The following is a 16,064-nucleotide window of genomic DNA, read 5'->3' on the forward strand; positions in this document are numbered from 1 at the left end:
TAATACTGAGAGGGGGGGGTGAATCAGTATTATCAGAAAACCTTTTTCATTTTATGCTCAGAAACATATACGCTACTTCAGTTAAGTGAAACAACGTGTACACGCTACTGTGTCTAAAGAAACCAGCGTATAACAAGAAAACTTATGATTCAGTAGCTTATCTTCAGTAAATGCATCAGGACATTATTAACCATGATAGTAAAACAGGTGCAATATAACAGAACAGATCATCACACATAAAACACACACATGAACACCATGATATAAGGTGGAAACCCAATGTGGGTGAAAACCACCTGCTGCAAGTCGTCTCTATCTTTCTTTAATATGAAACTTCAGTTTACAATCTTTTGTACTGGTGCAGCCTTATACCAGTACGCAGGCTACAACCTGCTGAAGGCTTCAACCTTCTCTCGTTCTCCAAACTTCCTTGGAAGGGAGCTCCAACCCCCTTTGCTCTTGTACTAGCTAAGATACTAGTACGTAGGTGCTGTCCTACAATCTTCTTTCCTTCAGGTACCACTTTTCATGCATTTTCAGACCGGATATTCCTGAAGCACAACATTACAATCTGAAGACCACAATTCATTCAACTTTCATAGCAGATTACAAAACAACCAACAAAACACTGAAACCCTGTCAAACCCAGTCACCAGAACACAGAGCAGACTACAGAACTCTGCAATAACAGTCAGACCCAGCTGCAACCCAAAAATCAAGCTCCAAAAGATATACGCTACTTCAATGAAGGCAACCCGCGTATACACACGGTTTTACCGAAGACAACCTGCGTACAGATCTAAAAATAATTTTTCATAACTTGCAGCTGTACCAGACATCAGTTATACCCAGAACATAACATTGCGTCAGTATGCAGATCTGGAAATACGCATAATCAACCATATAAAGATAGTTCATTTCAAACCATTTGATCCCGATCTCTCCTTAGATCTTGTTCTCCATCAACCGATGAGATCTCTCCTTAGCTTAGATCAAGCAATACATCATCAACCAATAACCTGCATACTGGATCTAATACTTCATCAGATATTCAAGACTTTTCAGATACACTTGCCTAATGATTTCCTTCTCCTTATATGGCCTTAGGCCTTGTTCAATACCAAGGGCCAAAACCATAGAAATCCAATACCATCAACTTCAAAACTAGGGATCAACACGTCCGTCGAGACACCAAGGTCCAAAACCATAGGCACAACTTCCAAGGAATAACCGCCATGGACCAAAGATAAGTTTTCCACATACACGCGCTTTTACTGAAGCCAACTAGTGTGTACACGCGACTTGGTATATAGCGAACCTGCGTATACGCGACTTGGTATATAGTGAACCTGCTTGTATACGCGACTTGGTATATAGTGAACCAACGTGTATATATTTTTCTTCATACTTGTAGACTGATCATCAATTCCTTGCTGCTATCCTTCTGCACTGTGATTTGTTATCAGTGTGATTTGCCATCAAGGACAATACTTGTCTCATAATGCCAACAATCTCCCCCTTTGGACTTGATGGCAACAACACCAAATCAAATCACTCTCCCCCTTTGTCATCAAGGGCAAAGGGCTGTGCTCCCCCTGAGTACATGCTGATATCTTTGCTTGGCTGTGCTGAAACATGCTCCCCCTGACTGTAGGCAAGATCTGCAAAAGATGTTCTTCAAAAGAATCAAGAATTATACACCATAAGGGACCTTCCTATCACCAAAAGACTCAATCCATACTCCCAACCAAGAGGGGATACATCAGAAACAACCAATTATATTACATCATTCATCCCAGGCATAGTGGGGAAACCAACATAGGCCGTTACATGACCTTGACACCATAAAAGAGATATCACAAAAAAAAATACATGACATAGAGACAACAGATCTAGACCAAGACTTATGAAGGTCACAAGCAGCATCTGATAAACATCTTTTTAGATCAGCAACCAAGATTTCCTTCTGAGCTCCTTCTCCTGAAACCAACATCAGTTGTGTACTAGAACCAAAAGCATCTAAATGCCAACAATGCTTTATGAGACTTTAAGCTGCTCCCCCTGAACCTGTGCCTGCTGCATTCTGGCATACCCATCTCAGACCTTCTCCAACCAGAGTCTGCCCTTGTTGTTCAGAACTCCATATACGCGACTTCTCCTGCATAAAACAGCGTATGCACGCGGATATGCTTTCTGCAACACGCGTACACTATACACGCGACTTTCCCATCATAAATCGGCGTATATACGCGGATATCCCTTACGTAACTTGCGTATACCAACTTTTCTGTAGAACAGACAAGCTTCAACAGCAGGATGAAGCATCAACTACTCCCAGCTTTTGTCTGAGATATTCAAAAGTTTCCCTGGGCAGTGGTTTTGTGAGAATGTCAGCAACTTGTTCCTTAGAAGGAACATACTCCAACTTGACCTTCTGCTCAAGCACTTGTTCCCGAAGAAAATGGTACTTGATTGGTATGTGCTTGGTATTTGAGTGCATGACTGGATTCTTTGAAATGCTGATTGCACTTGTATTATCACATAAGATAGAGACTGGTGAAGTGCAGGTGATTTGAAAATCCTGCAAGGTCTGCATCATCCAAAGAAGTTGTGTGCAACAGGATGCCGCAGCCACATATTCTGCTTCAGCTGTAGATAAGGCAATCGAGCTCTGTTTCTTGCTGAACCAAGATACTAATCTGGAGCCCATAAAGAATGCACCACCACTTGTGCTCTTCATGTCATCCACGCTTCCGGCCCAATCTGCATCTGTATAAGCATGAAGTGTGAGATCTATATCTCTAGGATACCATAAGCCATAATTTTGTGTCCCTTGAAGATACTTGAAAATTCTCTTCACTGCCTGAAGATGAGTCTCCTTCGGATTTGCTTGAAATCTTCCAACTATTCCGACTGCATGCATGATGTCTGGTCGGGTACCTGTCAAATAAAGCAAACTCCCAATCATGGATCTATAAGTTGGTTGATGAACTGCTGCTGATTCATCATTTGCACTGAGGCTGCATCCTGTAACCATGGGTGTACATACTGGCTTTAACTCTTCCATGCCATACTTCTTCAAGATCTGTTTGAGGTACTTGGTTTGAGACAAGAAGATGCCTCCTTCATTTTGTTGGATTTGCAATCCAAGGAAGTATGTCAATTCTCCAAGTAGTGACATTTCGAATTCTTTCTGCATAACCAAGGCAAAGTTTTGACTCATAGTCTCTTCATTGCTGCCAAAGATAATATCATCTACATAAACAACAAGTATTAGCAATTTGTTATTTTCAACTTTTATATAGAGATTGCTATTTGCTGATCCTTTAGAAAAGCCTTGTTGGTGAAGATATTTGTCCAACCGATAGTACCAAGCCCTTGGAGCTTGTTTGAGACCATAGAGAGCCTTTTTCAATCTGCATACAAGGTTTGGATCATTCCCAAGAATGAAACCATCTGGCTGTTCAATATATACTTCTTCTTCTAAGTCTCCGTTCAGAAAGGCTGGTTTCACGTCCATTTGAAATACGTTGAATTTTTGAAAGCTTGAGAGAGCAAGGAACATTCAGATGGCCTCAAGTCTTGCTACAGGAGCAAAGGTCTCTTCAAAATCTATCCCTTCTTGCTGCGCATACCCTTTACAAACAAGTCTGGCCTTGTTTCTAATTACTTCTCCATTTTCATTCAATTTATTTTTGAAGACCCATTTTGTCCCTATGACATTTTTATCTTTTGGTCTAGGAACCAATTCCCAAGTGTTTTTCTTTTCGATCTGCTCAAGTTCTTCATCCATTGCTTTGACCCAGCATTCATCTTTGCATGCCTCTTTCACACTTTGTGGTTTAGTGGAAGAGAGTAATGCCAAATAGCTTGAAGCTTCTGCAATTCTTCTTGTTGTTTGTACTCCTGCTTCTTTCTGCCCCACAATCTGAGATTCTGGATGATTCTTTTGTATATATCTGGATGGAGTCTTCTCTTCTATTCTTGTCTGCTCCTCTCGTTCTTCTTGAGGTTCTTCTTCTTCATCATTCTGCCTTTGAGGGTAGCCTTCATCTTCTTCAATGTCTTCATGATGAACTTGCCTAGGAATATATCCCTTCTCATCAACCACTACATCAATGCTGTCAAAAATTCTGCCAAGTCTTTTATTGTAGCACTTGTATGCTTTGCTATGTGGAGAATAACCAAGAAGAATGCCTTCATCTGCTCTTGGTTCAAGTTTTCCAAGTTGCTCATCAGTATTCTTAATATAACATTTGCTCCCAAAGATTTTGAAGTGCTTCACCGAAGGAGTCTCACCACTCCAGAGCTCATGAGGTGTTTGAGTGTTGTTTACTCGGACATTTGTTTTGTTAAGAATAATAACCGCAGCATGTGTAGCTTCACCCCAGAAAGTTGCGGGAGTACCTGATTCATCAAGCATAGCACGAGCCATTTGTTGGATTGTTCTGTTCATTCTTTCCACAACCCCATTTTGCTGAGGAGTTCTAGCTGTAGAGAATTCTCTTCTTATCCCATGTTCTTCACAGAAATCGAAAAATTCGTTTGAGGTAAACTCCCCACCTCTGTCAGATCTGAGGCACTTAATTTTGTGTCCTGATTCATTTTCAACCAAGGCTTTGAAGGATTTGAATTTTTCGAATGCTTCATCTTTGTGCTTCATAAGCCCTAACCAGACAAACCTGGAGAAATCGTCAATGAATAATATCAAATATTCTTCTCCTCGAGGTGTCCTTTTCCTAAATGGACCACATACATCTGTATGGACTAGCTCAAGAGGTATGCTGGCTGATCCTTCCTTCTCTGGAAAGTTAGTTCTGGTTTTCTTTCCAAACTGACAAGATTTGCATATAGTGTTGTCTGGAATTTTGATATCTGGAAGACCACGAACTGCCTGATATTTGCATGCTTTCCTTATTTGTGAAAAGCTTAGATGCCCCAACGTCCGATGCCATAGCCAGTGTTCATCATCCTTGCTCAAATAGCATTGTTGTGGTCTTTCTTCAAATATGTATAGATTATTTGGAGTCCTTCTTCCTTTGATCACTGTTTTACCTGTATCAAGATCACGAACACAACATCCATTTGATCTAAATATTACCTCTGTTCCTTGATCGCACATCTGACTGACACTCAGAAGATTATGCTTCAATCCATCAACATACAAAACATTTCCAGCTTTGACCTTCTCTTTCAATGGAGCAACACCTTTTCCTTTTATGGCTGCAGAGATATCGTTTCCAAAAGAAACTTTCTTCCCCTTTTCTAATGCGGTATATGACTCAAGCTTTTCTTTGTCCCCTGTCATATGCTTCGAACATCCGCTGTCAATGTACCATAGACTTTCTTGACCTTCTGCATAAAAGGCTATCCCACATCTTTCTGGTTGCGGTTCCTTTATTCTCCATGTTCTGACATTTGAGGTTTGTTCCTTCTGAGTTGTCTTCCGGAACCTGCTCCTGCATTCAGAGTCTTCATGACCAAAGTTATTACAAATAGAGCATTCAACTTCATTTTCAAGAATCGAAAAGTTGTTATAAGTTCTTTTCATGGTTCCAGTCATTCTCCCTTGCTTTTGAGCTTCTCTAGTCATGATTGTCTTGTAGGCAACACATTGAGCTGCTTTGTGACCGAAGTTATGGCAAGAAAAGCATTGGCCATTAAATAAACTTCTGCGATAATAAGATCTATCATCCAACCGATTGTAGCTTCTATTCACATTCATTCTTGGAGCAAATTGGGAAGATTTTACCTGTGGCTGATTGTAGCTTCTGTTTGTCCTTAAGGCAGATTGTCCCCGAATTTCTTGATGGTCTTTATTTGTTCTTGAGGTAAACTGTCCTTGATTCTCCTGATGACTTTTATTTGGCCTTTGCTCGCTTCTCCTTGCTGCATCAAGATAACTTTTAGAGGTTGAGGCTTGAGATGTTTCTCCATTATATCCCAGACCTGTCTTGATCAGAGGAGATCGCTGCACATTGATAATCTCATCCAAGGTTTCAGATCCTTTAACAAGTTTGAGATTAATCGCTTTTGTTTTCTCAATCTCCTTTCTAAGACAAACAATCTCACATTCCAATTTTTCAAGATGTTTTTCCTTTTCAGTCAGTTGACATTGTAGAGAATCAATAATAGCACTTTTCTCTTCTAAGCAAACTTTGAGATTATTCATTTCTTCATAAATCCATCTACATCTATAGCATCCATGTAGTCATCATCTTCAAAAGCCATTAAAAGTTTATATCTATTACCTTGTTCATCTTCGTCACTATTTGAAAGACCATCACTAGCTTCATGAGTGTAATAGCTTTTCTTCTTTTCATTCTATTTCTTGTTCCATTTAACAGGTTCCTTTCCCTTGTCATTCTTATCTTTGTGAGGACATTTGGCAGCATAATGACCTACTCTTCCACAAGCAAAACATTTAAAAGGTAACTTACCTCTGAACCTTCCAGAACCCCTTTGAAGAATTCTGACAAAATTTGATTCTTCTTCTTCATCTTCTGGCACGTGACTTGCTTCATAATAATCTTCTTTGCCTGAAGCCTTGAAGGCAGCTTCTCTTCTGTCTGATGGACCTCCCTTTCTCATTTCATAAGCGGTTAGAATTCCATGAAGCTGAGACATAGTAAGAATTTGCAATTTTTCCTTTTCTTCTATGGCAGACACTTTAGATTCAAATTTGGGGGACAAAGATCTTAAAACCTTTTCAACCACAATAGCCTCTTTTATTTCTTCACCCAAGTTTTTCATGCAATTAACAATCTCATCTACCCTAAGGAAATAGTTAGCCACACTTTCATCATTATACATTCTGAGAGTCTCATACTTAATCCTGAGAGTTTGAAGTTTAGCACGCTTTACCTGTTCGTCTCCTTCATAGCTCGTGACAATTTTGTCCCATATTTCTTTTGCAGATTTATAGTGCATTACCTTCATGAATTCCGATTGAGATATACATCCCAATAGAGTATTGACTGCTTTCGCATTTGTTTCATATTTCTTTTTCTCGTTTGCATCTAGGGAAAATTTTAAGAACCCCCCCTAAATTTATAAATATAATAAATGGGCGAGTCTCCATGGTATATAGGAAAAATGGAAGGCGATTTTATCAATCATATAATATGTATATATAATTTTTTGGCGAATCTCTCACCAGGCATGGCGAATATTTTACTCAATTATAAAATCTTGTAAGATCTTGGCGAGTCTTTCACTAAATAATAAAACTTTGTAAAGTCCTAGTGAATCTTAGCATAGGCTACATGCTGGTTTAATTCCCCCATTTAAATAGGCTACATTCCAGGTGAATACCATGGGTCAATACCATGTCCCATTTTGGTGAATACCATGGGTCAATACCATGTGCCATTTTTATTTTTATTAATTCTAATATTAGGGTTAATAATGGTCTTTTGCATGGTATTAATAACAATCTAGTCCATGGTATTTGTCCCATAGTATTTTGGCCATAGGTTTCACCTAAATATAACCCATTTTTTGAGTGTTCGTAAATATAAGGTGACTTATGGAGTAAATATAAAAAAGTGTTTTATTTGTTTACCATACCTCTTGTTTATTTATATTTTTATTAATTTACCATACCTCTTTTACAAATATGGTATTTGGCCCATAGGATTCACTTAAATAAAACCTCTTTCTTGAGCCTTCATAAATAGAATGAGGGTTATGGACTAAATATAAAAAGAGGTTTTATTTATTTACGATACGTCTAGTTTATTTATATTTTTATTTATTTACCATACCTTTTGAGTAAGTATAAAAAGACGTTTTATTTATTTACTATACCTCCACTTTACTTATATTTTTATTTGTTTACACCTGTACATGTATATAAGGTGACTTATGGAGTAAATATAAAAAATGTTTTATTTATTTACCATACCTCTTTTATAAATATGGTATTTGGCCCATAGGATTCACTTAAATAAAACCTATTCTTGAAAATGGGCGAATGGAAGGTTGTAAGTCCTAATTTCAAGGGCTAAATTTACCTTTTTTACCCTCTCCCTTAAAATAAGGTGGGCTATTTGAGGTGATTTGTAAAAATGTAATATGATACAAAATATTCGCCCACTAAAAATTCAAAACCCCTTAATTTCGCCAAAGGGCGAACATTCGCCCCTAAAATTATCCTTGTTTGCATCTGTAGGAGTAGCTGAAGGAAAAGTGTAGCCTGTATCTACGATGTCCCAAACTTCTGTACCAAGAGATTGAAGATAGGCAATAACTCTTACTTTCCAATAATTGAAGTTTGTCCCATCAAAAACCGGTGGCCTGATTGATGCTTCTCTCTCGTAGTTGCTCATGATGAACGATCTACCTTCAAGCGATCAAGCTTCTCTGAAGGACCTACTCCGATACCAATTGTTGGAAATAATACTGAGAGGGGGGGGGGTGAATCAGTATTATCAGAAAACCTTTTTCATTTTATGCTCAGAAACATATACGCTACTTCAGTTAAGTGAAACAGCGTGTACACGCTACTGTGTCTAAAGAAACCAGCGTATAACAAGAAAACTTATGATTCAGTAGCTTATCTTCAGTAAATGCATCAGGACATTATTAACCATGATATTAAAACAGGTGCAGTATAACAAAACATATCATCACACATAAAACACACACATGAACACCATGATATAAGGTGGAAACCCAATGTGGGTGAAAACCACCTGCTGCAAGTCGTCTCTATCTTTCTTTAATATGAAACTTCAGTTTACAATCTTTTGTACTGGTGCAGCCTTATACCAGTACGCAGGCTACAACCTGCTGAAGGCTTCAACCTTCTCTCGTTCTCCAAACTTCCTTGGAAGGGAGCTCCAACCCCCTTTGCTCTTGTACTAGCTAAGATACTAGTACGTAGGTGCTGGCCTACAATCTTCTTTCCTTCAGGTACCACTTTTCATGCATTTTCAGACTGGATATTCCTGAAGCACAACATTACAATCTGAAGACCACAATTCATTCAATTTTCATAGCAGATTACAAAACAACCAACAAACACTGAACCACTGAAACCCTGTCAAACCCAGTCACCAGAACACAGAGCAGACTACAGAACTCTGCAATAACAGTCAGACCCAGCTGCAACCCAAAAATCAAGCTCCAAAAGATATACGCTACTTCAATGAAGGCAACCCGCGTATACACGCGGTTTTACCGAAGACAACCTGCGTACAGATCTAAAAATAATTTTTCATAACTTGCAGCTGTACCAGACATCAGTTATACCCAGAACATAACATTGCGTCAGTATGCAGATCTAGAAATACGCATAATCAACCATATAAAGATAGTTCATTTCAAACCATTTGATCCCGATCTCTCCTTAGATCTTGTTCTCCATCAACCGATGAGATCTCTCCTTAGCTCAGATCAAGCAATACATCATCAACCAATAACCTGCATACTGGATCTAATACTTCATCAGATATTCAAGACTTTTCAGATACACTTGCCTAATGATTTCCTTCTCCTTATATAGCCTTAGGCCTTGTTCAATACCAAGGGCCAAAACCATAGAAATCCAATACCATCAACTTCAAAACTAGGGATCAACACATCCGTCGAGACACCAAGGTACAAAACCATAGGCACAACTTCCAAGGAATAACCGCCGTGGACCAAAGATAATTTTTCCACATACACGCGCTTTTACTGAAGCCAACTAGTGTGTACACGCGACTTGGTATATAGCGAACCTGCGTATACGCGACTTGGTATATAGTGAACCAGCGTGTATATATTTTTCTTCATACTTGTAGACTGATCATCAATTCCTTGCTGCTATCCTTCTGCACTGTGATTTGTTATCAGTGTGATTTGCCATCAAGGACAATACTTGTCTCATAATGCCAACAGTCCATGCACTAAACAAGTTCCGACATTATATCACTGGCTATCTAATATTTGTACATACTGATCATGCTGCAATTAGATATTTAATGAATAAACCAGATGTGAATGCTCGTATTATTAGATGGTTACTTTTGTTGCAGCAGTTTGATTTGACCATTGTTGACAAACCAGGTAAAGAAAATGTTGTTTCTGACTTTTTATCTAGATTGGACTTGTCTGCAGATGAGGATGGAACAGTGGAAGACCAGATGCCTGATGAACATCTATTTGCTATCTCAGTACTCTCTCCATGGTTTGCTGATATAGTGAACTACCTTGTTTCAGCACAGTTCCCTCCGCACCTATCTTCAAGAGAGAAGAGCAGAATCATCAGAAAAAGTGCCTCATTTACTTGGATCGGGGGCAACCTGTTCAAGCTTGGCCCTGATCAGATCTTAAGGCGTTGTGTAAGGGAGGAGGAAGTCTTTGATATCCTCCTCACCTGTCATGATGGACCTTGTGGAGGACATTTTGCAGCAAAGAGGACTGCCTTCAAAATCCTGCAGGCAGGCTACTATTGGCCCACACTTCATCAAGATGTCAGAAGGTATATCAGCCAATGTGACCGATGCCAAAGAATGGGGAAACCGACTCAAAGGGATGAGATGCCTCTCCAACCTCAAGTGACTCTTGAGCCATTTGAGAAGTGGGGTATGGACTTTGTGGGTCCAATCAACCCTCCTTCGAGGCAAAGGTCTTACATCATTGTGTGCACTGACTACCTGACAAAGTGGGCAGAAACTAAGGCAATCAAAGCAGCAACATAAGAAAAGGTGGCTGAGTTCTTAAGAGATAACATCTTCTACAAATTTGGCTACCCAAGAGAGCTAGTCACCGATCAAGGAAGCCAGTTCACATCCAACTTAATTGAAGACCTACTAGATCATCAAAAAATCAAGCATAGGACTTCCACCCCCTATCATCCACAGGCAAATGGGCAAGTGGAAGTCACCAACAGAGCATTGGAAGGGATTTTGACTAAGGTGGTGAGCAGCAGTAGGAAAGATTGGGCAGATCGCCTGGTTGAGGCCACATGGGCTTACAACACCACCTGGAAGACCACAACCGGCTTCACACCTTATGAGTTGGTCTATGGGAAGAAAGCTTTGCTGTCCATTGAATTTGAATACAACACTTTGAGGATGGCAGCTCAGCTGGACCTAGATCTCAGCCATGCACAACAAGAGAGGTTATTGCAGCTGAATGGACTGGACGAGCACCGAATGCAGGCCCTCCTTCACTCAGAAGTGGTTCAACTTCAGAGAAAGGTGTGGCATGACCAACACCTCAATGACAAGAAATTCTAGCCAGGAGATTGGGCACTGTTGTATGACTCCAGGCACAAAGATTTCAAGGGGAAGCTGAGAACCAGATGGCTGGGACCATATGCAGTGGAAAAATTTCATGACAATGGATCTGTTCTTATTCGGACCATTGATGAGGAGGCCATCCCCATGCTTGTCAATGGGCATCGACTAAAGATCTACATGAAACCTCTCTCAAGACAAGAATTCATCAAAACTATGAAGAAGTCAGTGCTGGTCATAGAGAAGGGTTCTGCCTCTGCTTTGGGCATACCCTGAAAGATCTAAAAAAAAATAAAATATAATAATAATAATAATAATAAAGATCCTTGGGTGAAAACCTTTCTGAGGCTCCCAAGGCAGGTGGTAGGGGTGAAAACCTCATTGAGGCGCCCCTATTGTCTTTCAAAAAAAAAAGAAAAAAAAAGATTTGAAAAAAGATCCTTGAGTGAAAACCTCTCTGAGGCGCTTAAGGCAGATGGCAAGGGTGAAAACCTCATTGAGGCACCCCTGCTATCTTTCAAAAAAGAAAAAAAAGAAGAGCAAAGAAAGAATAAAAAACAATAAGCAAAAAAGCCAGGGACAACAAGTTTATAATGGGGAAATGCATGCAGGTTGCAGGTGTTCTATGAAGGAGAGGAGGTCTCTCAACTCAAAGTCAAGGATCCTTATCATGCTGCCGGGAGACCTCACCAGCACCTCCTCCAAGAATACTCATCTTCTCCAAGGTATGGGCACGATTTCATCACAGCTTAGTCTTCTACAGGAAGTTACAGACTTTCTACAGGAAGTACAGACTTTCTACAGGAAGTTCTGTATTTCTACAGGAAACTTCCTGTAGAAGTTTTGGACGGCCCAGAACTGATTGTATGAGGAGATCTAATGACCAAGGTCCGGTATAGACGCATGCAAGCTACCATCTTCTCCCTCACACACTGTTGTCACCTCCTTCTACCACCCCTGTCGACATGCAATGAAGATACCTGCACCATCAAAGCAGATCATTGAGTTATCAAGAGAAAGCAATTTTTAAAATGAAAAAACGCTGAGATGCCATACCATATCCATCCCAGCTATCCAAGAGCTCTGTGAGCGTGATCGTGAGGCCACTGTCTTCATCGTGCAGCATGCACCCGAGGAGGAAAAACTGCTACAGGACATCCTGCAGGAGTCCCATAGCAGTTAAGCCAACTAGAGTGTACACCATTCAAGCGCCTGCAACATGCAATGAAAACGCAGGCACATTCAGCCGAATAATAAGATTCATCGTCAGCGGCCTGTGGAGAAGAACCTCCGGGCCTGTGCAATCAAGAAGTAGCAAACAAACCTACTCATCATCTTCCAAAAGCTCGAAGAATCATGTCGCGGCCGCACAGGTAAGTGCCTCGACCCTTTCTTCCGTCGAATTGCATGAATTTTAATTCGAAAATGTTTGCAAGTGTGAAGTGAATGGGTTGAGCAGTTGTATGGCCAATCGACTGGCCACGTCGACCGGTCAGATGGTCTAGTCGGATGGTAAGTGGTGGTCGTGGCAAAAGGAACGGGCAGTGCACACGTGAGAGCCATCCAGTCGGGGAGAAATGAGTTGTAACAGAATGACGGCGGCGGATCTGCGGGGAATGATGCGGTAGTAAGGGAACTTGCAGAATAATGATGGAGTGACGTCGTCCAACGGTCCGGCAGGGACAGCTCACCCCCATGCCACGGATTCCACCGGATTCAAATCTAATCGGCTAGATTTCCACCCCACGCATTTATCATTCGCCGTTTGAAAGTCGAGTGAGCATCCAGATTCCTCTGAAGCTCGACACTCCAAGTCTTCGGCCGTTTGAACGCCTGTTAAGCAGCACAGAGAGCGCAGACCCACTGCAGTATCCTCCAGAATTCGTGCGCTGCTTCTACAGGAAATTGGGTTCCTCACGTCAAAAGGTGGTGGATTAAAAAGGTAAGCCTGAACCTTCCATGCAATTGGTTTCGAGGGTGGCAGAGTCGACGTTCTACAGTCTGGTCGTAAAAAATTTGCAACTATTGTCTGCCATTGCATGAATTGTCGTCCTACAGGATGTCAGTATAATTAAGCTGTGTTAAGGTCCTCGGGAGATAAGTTTTCGTGAATTGTATGCGTGACAGAGGCGTAATTCTACGCTCTGTCGCAGTAGGCCAATTTTCTTCTGCACTCGCCACCTCCAGCTGACGCAGCAGTTTTTCACCATGCCGGGTGGGTTCATCAGAAGGGAACCAACCGACTCAACCAAGCTAAGAGAAAATCCTGAGGTGGTGGAGTTGTTCATGAAAGCGCAATGGATGTCATTCTGCGACAAGTTGTAGGGCTATGACGATGAGGTGGCAGAGGAGTTTTTGCAAGCTCTGAAGCCGAAATCCAAAACATTGGCCACCGTTAACTTCAGGGGTTTGAGTCTCAGACTCACCCCACAATTCATCAGCCGAGTTACTGAGCTCCCAATGGGATTACCATGGGATAAAGAAGAAAGGAAATTGGGCCAGAAGGCTAAGAAAGAATTCTTTCCCCCAGAGGAGGAATTCTCAGAAGATAAAAATGGGGTTCGTAGAACCAGCTTACTGCCACTGTGGAGTGAAGTTAGCCTTTAGATTATGAAGTACATCAGCTGCGAAGGTCGATTTAGCATTGTATATGGGTACCATTTTCGGTTACTCACAGAATTAAGGCATCAGATGGACCTACCTATAGAAAACAAACTAAGTATCCCTTACTTTCTACTACAGTCTATGATTGAATGTGCCACCAAGTTAAAAGAAGGCACACCAGACCAGGTAGCTCACCATGGACTCATTAAACTCCTCGTGGAGGATGCGCTCCACACATACAAGGTTCCTCTCTCATGGGAAGCCTTCAGAAATTTGATCAAGGATGGTGATATAAAGATGTTGACCGAAGAGCTCGGTTCATCTAGCAGTGAGGAGAAGGAGTCAGTGCCCACAGGGAAGAAAGAAAAAGGCCAGAAGACGACGACCATGGAGCAGAAGAAAAAGCAAGAGAAGAAACAAGAGAAAAAGGGTGCCAAAGAGAAGGATGACACACCCATTTTGACGGCAAGAGAGAAAATATTACAAAGCAGAGTGGACAAGGCTGAGCAGGTCCACGTCAGCAAAGGCACCTCGACAGCAGCATCGACCAAGTCGAAAAGTAAAACACCCTCAGCAAAGCAATCTAAAGTGGTGCCACCTGTCTCTACAGGAAAACCGAAACCGGCTTCTACAGGAAGCCCGAAATCAGCTGAAAAAGGGCCTTCTACAGGAAGCCCGAAATCAACCGAAAAAGGGTCTTCTACAGGAAGCCCTGAGAAAGCGAAACCCAAGGAGAAGAAAGCTAACATTCTTGCGAGGGAGGCAGCAGCTGTGCTGGCCGCCCTCAGCACACCTCCTAAGCCAAAGGAGAAGAGAAAGAGGGAGACCCCTCTATATTTTAAAGCTAGGAGAAGTGTGAGAATAAAGACGGGCAAGCCACAGCCTCCGTCCAGCAGCCCCATCACTATAGATGATGCCCCTACTTCGCCCAAGGAGAGGTCCCCCTCAAGGATATCAGTCACCTATGAGAGGGGGAGCCCGAAGAAAACTACTTGGAAAGAAAGGTTAGACCAACTGGCTTCAAAAGCTCGGCTACAGGATGCTGAGGATGCTCTACAGGAAACCTTAGCCCGACTTAAGGAAATGGAGAGAATGGAAGGAGAAGCACCCTCATCACCACCAAGGGAGGGCGAAGTAGAGCCACCAAGAGAAGTAGAAAAAGAGCACATTCCAGAGCCTAGCCCTCAGCCAAGTCTGAGTTCATATTACAACTTCTTAGAGGCTGGCAAAATTATACCTCAGAAATTCACTGTGCCATTGTTCTTTGCATTGGAGGAAGAGAGAGTACATACACACACGTGGATGAAAATAGCCAAGTCAAAGGGTGTGGCGGACATAGGCCCCTTGCAAGAGCAACTTAAGGAGGCCAGAAGTGAATTAGCCATGGCTAAACACGTGGCAAATTGCCAAAGAGTGTTCCTACAGGAAGAAAACGAAATGCTTAGATTGCAGCTACAGGAGCTGAGGACAGGAACAGGTACACCCTCCAATGACACCATGGCAGAACAGCAAGGCAAAAAGGAACTGTACACCGGTCTTGGGGAGCCAACCACACATCTACAGGAAGCAGAACAACAAGCACAAATTGAGGTGCAAGCTCTCAGACAACAGCTACAACAGAAAGAGGCACAATTGGCCTACATGGCCAGTTGGGCCATGGATGCTATACAATGCAGACAGCCGGCCAAATCCTATGGCCTGTACCTGAAAGACCAATGGCTACAATTTCAAATCAATACCTTGGCGCAAAGAGGTATCTCTCAGCTCCAAGACCCACAGCAATTCACTGAAGTATGCAGTACTAGTTCATTAGAGGATAAGGCCAAATTAGCGAAGTTCTACCTCCATAATTTGGCCCTGCCTAATGTAATTTCATGGGATCCCAATACGGCCTTAGGAGATATGAAATTAATGGAATTTTCCTCATGGTTGAACCATGAGGAAAAAAGAGCAGCAGAAGCCAAAGCGGTCATGAACCGAGAGCTGAATGAGCCATTTCTAATTCGAGTAGCACCAGGGGATCCAGTTGCACTAATCTCGGCACACCAACACTTGTCCACTGACCCTCAAGCTTCATTGAGATATATGGATCAGCAGGCCCAAGCCATAGCGCATTTTGAGGACATGGAGAGACTGTTAGGAGATAACGCTGTCCAAGCTTGCACCCGTAGATGGAATACCTTGGCCCACAGTCTGAAAATCAGAGAGTATCATACCCTAACTCGGATGAGG

This window comes from Pinus tabuliformis, chromosome 7 (assembly GCF_031772625.1).
Source record: "Pinus tabuliformis cultivar Carrire ecotype Pingquan chromosome 7, CPIR1, whole genome shotgun sequence".
NCBI lineage: Eukaryota > Viridiplantae > Streptophyta > Pinopsida > Pinales > Pinaceae > Pinus > Pinus tabuliformis.